Below are 7,831 nucleotides of genomic sequence, written 5' to 3' on the forward strand. Positions count from 1 at the left end.
TTACAAGCGGCCTTATGTACATTTCCCAACAATCTTTCTAAGGCAAAATTGTGACCATATGTGTATAATTAAAATCGTTTTTAATCCTTTGCCTATGAAAATATTTTGGAAAAAATTGCTTTGTATATTCAGTTTCTGAAAGATAAAGAAAGTGCTTTGTATTTTGTTGAAGTCAGTATTTTGTATGAACATTTATGTTGACCCTCTTATGTTCAGTGCTAAAAACTGAAATGAACATGCTATTTCTGTCAGATAATTTGTAGAAGGGATTTTTTTTTCTAGAGGTCTGCAGAACAAAAGCAATCAGAGCACAATATTGAGTATAAAGTTCTATTCTTTTGTTACTCATATCATGAACCTTAAAATTTGGCATGAAGTTTGGGGTGCCAGGAGTCTTTCATGTTGATGTTGAGTTATTCTAGCTTTCTAACCCAACATTCCTTGTCACCACTCTCAGTCACACTGGTTCATCAGCATGTCCCTGTCACAGTTTTCTCCCATGTAGAGTGGCACTCTCCCTCCTTTTCCATTTTGTTTTGCCAGCCTGAGTATCTTGGCTCTGGGTTGAACATAACTTGCCTGCATCAGCCAGTGGTTTTAGGGTCAAAGCTGCCAGTATTCAAAACTAGCAGCCCCTCCTGGTTCCCGTCCACCCTTGCTTTTGTATGCTCAGGCAGCTGTCACTCAGTTCAGAAAGTGGCAAATCCTAGAGAAAGTGACTTGGAACTGAATCCTCCTCTAGCAGTCCTGATTCATACTTCCCAGTGCTGACAACCCAGTTCTGATACTTTTAGGCATATTCTAGAAAAATACCTGTTTGTGTAGAAATTTTATGATCTGCCAGTTTTGGTGCCCACCCTGATTCCACCTTCTAGTATGTTGGCATGGAACTTTAGAAAAATTGACTTTTCAGAATAAATCTGATTGGGCAGAAACTGCTTAGGCTTACTCTTGAGTGTCTCCTTTTGGTATAGATTGTTTCTGGACCAGTTTGTCTAAGTCCTGGCTCTTATTGGTTCATATGAAATGTTATCTTCACTTCTTTGTATATTATGTATAAATTAGAAATGAAATGTGTGAATAACATTGTATGAAATAAACTTGGTCTTGTGTTTTTCTCTAGATAAAATATCCCTCTGTATCTCAGTTACAGTCTAGATTGCTTCATTAAGTCACTTAACGTCACTAAAACATGTGAATACTTTCCACACAACCTTGCTATTTTGTAAAGTTGCCTATGTCAGCAACCTGGGTGCCCTGGTGGGCTAGTGCTAATTTATTAGCTTATTGGTTGTAGGAATTCAAATATATTAAAGATTCCCAGGTCTTAGGGTTTTGTTTAAAGATTTATGTATTTTGTGTAAATAAGTGCTGTGTCTTCGTGTAGACCTGCAACACCAAATGAGGTCATCGGATCCTATTATAGATAGTTGTGTTGCTGGGAATTAAATTCAGGACCTTAACCATTGAGCCATCTCTCCAGCTCCAGGGCTTGATTCTTAATGGAGACAGGCTGTTTTATTTTAGCATTGCTTCTATAGCTGCGGGGTGGGATGTGTACCTGTTGGAATCTAAAGTGGAGATTCTATAATGCTAATAGAAAGCGGGAACACCATTACACTCACTTGCTTAGCTCCGAGTTTGGTTGTTTGTAGTGTGTGTGTCCTCAGGGTGCACTTCAGGAAGGTTTTAGGTTGGAGGAGTGTCCTTTTTCCACAGTTTGCCTGAGTTTAAAGTCTCTGCAATCAGGAGGGTGACAGACTGCAGTGTGGAGGGGGTGTGTGGTGCAGAAGCCTATCCTTTGTCTGGTCTCTTAAGATAAAAGCCCAACTACAGAGCACGGCCATCGGGCAGTTTCTCCAGGATCTTAGATGCTTACGAAGGCCAGGACAAGTTAGGAATGAAAGCTCAGGGGTGCCACTCTTCCTAACCACGTCAGGCCTTGAATCATCCCCAACACCACTGAAATACATAGAGGACGGCTTTATTGTGTCTGATAAAGTAGGAACCGGGCAGTTTTGCCAAGTGATTGATAGTGTTTGATGCTCTTGCAGAGGCCCTGAGTTCGGTTTCCAGAATTCATACTAGGTGGCTTACAAACTCCTGAAACTTGAGTTTCAATTCCCCTTCTGCCTTCCATGAGCACCCACATCCACATGGTGCACATAAGTACACTCAGGTACACATACATAGATGTCTGAGTTGAACTAACCTCAGCCAGTTGGAAAGTCTGAGCATGTACCCACCCACCCAGTGCATCCGTTTTGAGATTACCTAAAGGAAACCACAGGAACACTTAGAAAACTTGCTTATTTGACATATAGCAAGCAAAGCATAGAAGTTGCCTATTGGTATTAATCATTCTCCTAGAATTTCTGTATAATAAAAGATGGGACTTCCACAAACAGCTAGCCAAAGTGTGTGTGATCCCAGCTCTCCAAAGGCTGAGATTGGATCACGGCCAATCAGCCTGATTTAGAAAAGAAGCCAGCAGGGTCTTGCTTGGCTCCCTGAAATACATTGCCCAGGAATTCTTTGACTTCCCTGGCAAGTCAAGGTTGTTTTCCTCACACACATTGGCTACACAGAGACCTTGGAGTACTGGGCTATTGCACACTCAGAAGTCCAACTACAACCCTAGGAATCTGGAGTTGTGGAAGTGTTCCTATGGCTTCCTGTAGTTGATCTAATGGGGATTAGACATCCTACCGTAAACAATGCTGTTTTAGTTATATCCCTATTGCTGTTATAAAACAGTGACCAAGGCCAACTTGTGGATTTGTTTGGATTTAAAGTTCCCAGGGGGATGAAATCATCACTATCAGAGGGGGGAAACGTGGCAGCAAGCACCAGGCATGGTGGCAGGAGCAGTTGAGTTCACATCTCAGAACCATAAGTAGGAAACAGCAAACATGCCACAAGTCTTTGAAGTTCACAAAATCTGCTTCCAGTGACATGCTTCCTACAGCAGGCCATAAAAACTAAGCCTCCCTAAACAGCCATGAACTGAGGACCAAGCATTCAAAGGTTATAAACCAGGGGACATTTATCATTCAAATCACATTCTACTCCCTGACCCACAAAGTCCCATGGCCATATAAAGCAAAAAAATGCATTTGTCCAACTTTCAAAGTTTTCACAATCTCAGTTTCAGTAGAATCTATGTCATGGTCAACAGTGGTGTACTGGACTGAATATTGGGTCCCACCAATTTATGGCCACCTGGAACCTATAAATGCAACTGGTCTTGATAGAGAGGTCATTCTGAGTAAGTCATAAATCCAGTAGGCTATCTGTTCTTACAAGAGGGATAGCTGGGCACACCTTTAATCTTAGCACTAGGGAGGTAGAGACAGGAGGATCTCCAATTTCAAGGCCAGCCTGGTCTACAGAGGAGTTCCAGGACAGCTTGGGCTACAAAGAAAAAACCCTGTCTCCAAAAAAGAAAAAAGCAGGGGTGGGGAGTGGGGGAGCAACATAGCCTCATGATGGAAGCAGAGATAAGGCTCAGTTTGTGAACTCAGGCGTCTTGCCTCTCCAGAAGCAGGAGCACGAGAATCTTCGTCAGAGAACTGGGAAGGAAGTTGCACTCTGGTTTCAGACTTTTAGCCCTTGGAACTGCAAAACAAGTTGTGTTGCTTTCACAAGCCAGTCTGTGGCTCTAGAGACTGGTACTAGTAAGGGCTACTCATGTGGAAATATGGACTTTATGGTCCCTCTGATGATAGAACATATCTTTAGTATTTGTCAAAAACAATGGAACCAGCCTGGAATGTAGCTCTGTTAGTAGAGTGTTTGTATAGCATACAGGAAGCCAAAGCCCTAGCTAGGTTTGTTCCCCAGGCCCACATAAAACTGGGTGTGATGTTGCATGCCTATGTGGAGGCAGATGGATCAGAAGTTCAGGTTAACATCGGTGGCTGCATCCTGAATTTGAGGCCAGTCTGGGGAACATGAGCTTTAAAAACAAAACAAAAAGGGAAAGGGGGGGGAGGAGAAAACAAACTGAGCTGCACAGTGAGACCCTGTTGTTTGTTTTACTCTTTTGGCTTCTTTGGTGGGGCCCTGCCACCCAGCTCCCAAAAAGATCACAGAGTCTTATTCTTTCTTACAAATGTATACTCTGCCTGGCAGCCCCACCTAGCCTTGTTCCTGCCTCACTGTTGGCCATTCAGCTCTTACTAGATCATCAGGTGTTTTAGACAGGCAAAGAATCACAGCTTCACAGAGTTAAACAAATGCAATATAAACAAAGCAACACATTTTTACATCATTAAATGTTCCACAACATAGAATATTAAAATATTAAAATAATATTCTACAGCAAGACTCTATCTAAACACAAACACAAAAATGTAAACCCCAAATAAACACAACCAACCTGAAGCTACAGGAACTAAAAGACCTGGCTGTCCCCCAGTGTGCAGCCATCACCTCACCACAAGAACCGCACTGCACAACCTTAGAAATGGCTCCTTTCCTCAACCAAAATTCTTCCAGAACAGGCGAGGCCCCTGAACAATGATTCTCAACCCATGGATCACAACCCCTTTGACAAATTCCAGGAATATTTGCATTACGATTCATAACAACAGCAAAATACAGTTATGAAGTAGCAACAAAAATACTTTTATGGTTGGGGGTCACCACAATATGAAGAAACAGATTAAATGGTCACAGCATTAGGAAGGTTGAGAACCACTGCCTTAGGGTCTCCAGGGGGTTCAGCATCTTTGGCTTGGGTTGGAGAACCAGACCATCAGTCAATCTGCCATTGTTGCCAGCTCAGGCTCCTAACTGGTTCTAACAAAAACAAGGTGGCTTCTCACCCTTGTCCCCTCCCCATCTCTGCCCACTGAACAATGTGACGGGAGTTAGCACAGTAGCCTGGTTCCCATATTACTTTTACCTGGGTCTTCTCAGGGTGGTTGTGAGAGCCTATCAATATTAGTTGAAGGACATGCTGTGAGTGACTGTTTCCAGTTCCAGGGATGCTCTCATGGGAGTATCATATCCCTTCTTCCCCAAGGCAGAGCTGGCTCCCCTATGTTCTCTACCCTTGGCCCTTCCACATGTCCCCATCACACCTCAGGTGTGCAGCCTGTGTCCCATACCTCATGAGCTCCTGTCATGCAAGTTCACCTCAAGCCTGTCCTGTCCCTTCCACCCCGTACTCAACTCCTGGAGTCCAGAGGGGAACAGCAGCAACCTTCTAGAAGCTTCTTTTGGACCACCCAGAAGCATCTCCAGCTTGCAGTCCTAAGCCTGAGGCCTCTCTACCTCCTACTCCGCTCTTCCCAATAATGCATCTACTCTTGGGTTCTGTTCCAGATGAGAGGTTCGGTTCTTGCCATCAGCCATCAACACCCAGAACTTGGAGGTTGCCCTGGCCACTAGCCCAACTCGTGACTTTGCCATCACGTTTTCCTCCTAATCATATGTAGCCACCTACTCCAAACCCACCCAGCCATCCCCACCCCCAGCCTACATTTCACCAGTAGAAGTGTTTCCCAGGGAAGAGGCCACTTCCAGAATGCAAAGCTACTTTTAGAGATCGATGACATCTCATACCTTGTACTTTCTTCTTACCTTACTGTCCACACCGGTGGTCAGTATGACAAGCATGAAATTGGGGGCAGGGCCAATGTACATGCAGCTATGTATGATGAATTCAAAGACTCTTACCATAGGGCCCAGCATCCCTGCTCCTTGGTGTCTTGTCAGGGGCCAGCCTCGACACAATTACCTCTCTTCCAGAGTGGAGGCGTGCATGGAGATTTAGAAATATAGTAAAGAATACAAAGACGTGAACAAAAATAGTAAAATGCAGAGACACATAGGGTAGTATCAGGAGGGAATTTCTGTGAGTACTGAAAATTCGTCCTTGCTTAATTTCCAACAGCTTAATATGCCCCTGATTTCAAAAGGTAGGAGTAGAACAAAACAGACAAATTGAAAATCCTGGGGTACATGCATTGCTTATGCCCTTGACTCTCGCCCCACACCAAACACTCCGTAGGCAAACCACTCCCTGGGTGGAGTCCCAAGTTATTTCCATAGAGGGAACTGGAACTTAGTTGGATCCTTAGACTTTTGTTTTAGGTAGGAGCAAGAGGCCTGGCAACTAGCCACACCTGTTGACGATAGCCTTGAGAGAGCAGAACTCTGCTTTACACCTCAGTGGGACCTTTGAGTTAGAAGCCAATGATCTCGAATGAACTAAAAATAAGTCCCAAACTCTCTGACCTTTGGCCTCTTTGGGCCTCCACAGTATCTCTCCTCCCAAAATATAAAAAGGTTAAGTTTACTTCAAAAGGCTGCGCGCAGTGCTTATACTTGCTGTGTAACAGACTGCATCTTCATTGTGCCCCAAAGGCCCACATGTCACAAGCAGGGTCCCCTGGACAGTGAAAGGAAGTGGAAGAGAGGGAGCCACAGGAGTTTACTTTGTCAAAAGTATGCCCTCCCTCTAAAGGGATTGTGGGGTCTTAGTTCCTTCCCTTCTTTTGTGTCCTGACCACAAAACAATCAGTTTTGTCACCCAATGTCACCATGACAGGAGGCATAACTACTACTTGAAAGCAACAGGGCTGATCATGGCTGCCAACTCCCACCTGAACCCAAGTCACCCTGGTATCCGCAGGAGCTATTTGTCAGTAATGTGTTGGCGGGAAGGGAAAGCTGTATTCACAAGTGCCACAAACTTCAAAGCAACCAATGTATCCTCACAAATGAATTAACAGAAGCGACCAACGAGTGGAATACTGTTTAGCAATTATCCTTGTTTGCTCTCGATTGCTGTGATAAACCATGACCAAAAGCAACCTGGGGAGGAAAGGGTTTGTCTGACTGTCACATCCTGAGCATGGTTCATCAGAGATGGAAGTCAGGACGGCAGCAGGAACCAACCGCGGAGGAACACGGCTTACTGGCTTGCTCTTCATGGTTTGTTCAGCTTGCTTTTTTGTTTGGAACTTACTTTGTAGACCAGGTTGGCTTCGAACTCACTCACAGAGATCCACCTGCCTCTGCCTCCCACGTGCTGGGATTAAAGGGGAGCACCGCCCAAAACATCCCAGGATCATCTGCCTAGGGGCTGCCCCACCCATAGTGGGCTGGGTCTTCCCGCTTCAATCATTAATCAACAAAACTGCCCCACAGACTTAACTACTGGCAACCTGATTAAAACCATTATCTCAACTGATATCTCAGAGGAGCCGTGTCAAGTTGACAAAAAGCTAACAAGTACAGCCCCCAAAAATGATCGTAGAGTAAATCAAGGATTGTGACAAAGAATACAATGGTATTTCTTCGCGGCTAAAGCGGATGTACCACATCAAGGGTCAGACAGGAGAAACTAGTTGGAGGGTATCTTAAGCTTGCAGTCCTGGTTACACAGGAGGCTGGGGGAGGGGGCGGGGGGATCAGCTGAGTTCAGGAATTCAAGGCAAGCCTGGGTAAAGAGGGTGGGGTGGTGCAGGGAATACCAAGAAAAGGAAAGGGATGAGGAAAGGTAGAAGAGGGGAGAGGGGAGGAAGAAAGAGAAGAAAGAGAAAAGGGAGGGAGGAGGGGGGAGGGACACCTCCTCACATAGGGGCAGGTTCCTGGTAGGCTCCTTCTTAGCCTCACCCCACATGACCCCTCCCCAAGATGTCTGGCGGGGATGGCTTCAGGTGTAAGGAATCAATATCTTGCCCAGGGTCTTTGAAGACCACCTGAGGCAATATTCCCTCTAGCTTGACCGCGGAAGCCAAAAGCTCCATCAACCCCACCTGGTCCCATTCCCTCACCTGCCCTAAGCATTTGGGAAAGCCTTCCAAGAGCTTCAGCT

This window comes from Alexandromys fortis, unplaced genomic scaffold (assembly GCF_014885135.2).
Source record: "Alexandromys fortis isolate MF-2015 unplaced genomic scaffold, M_Fortis_MF-2015_v1.1 scaffold_30, whole genome shotgun sequence".
Lineage (NCBI taxonomy): Eukaryota > Metazoa > Chordata > Mammalia > Rodentia > Cricetidae > Alexandromys > Alexandromys fortis.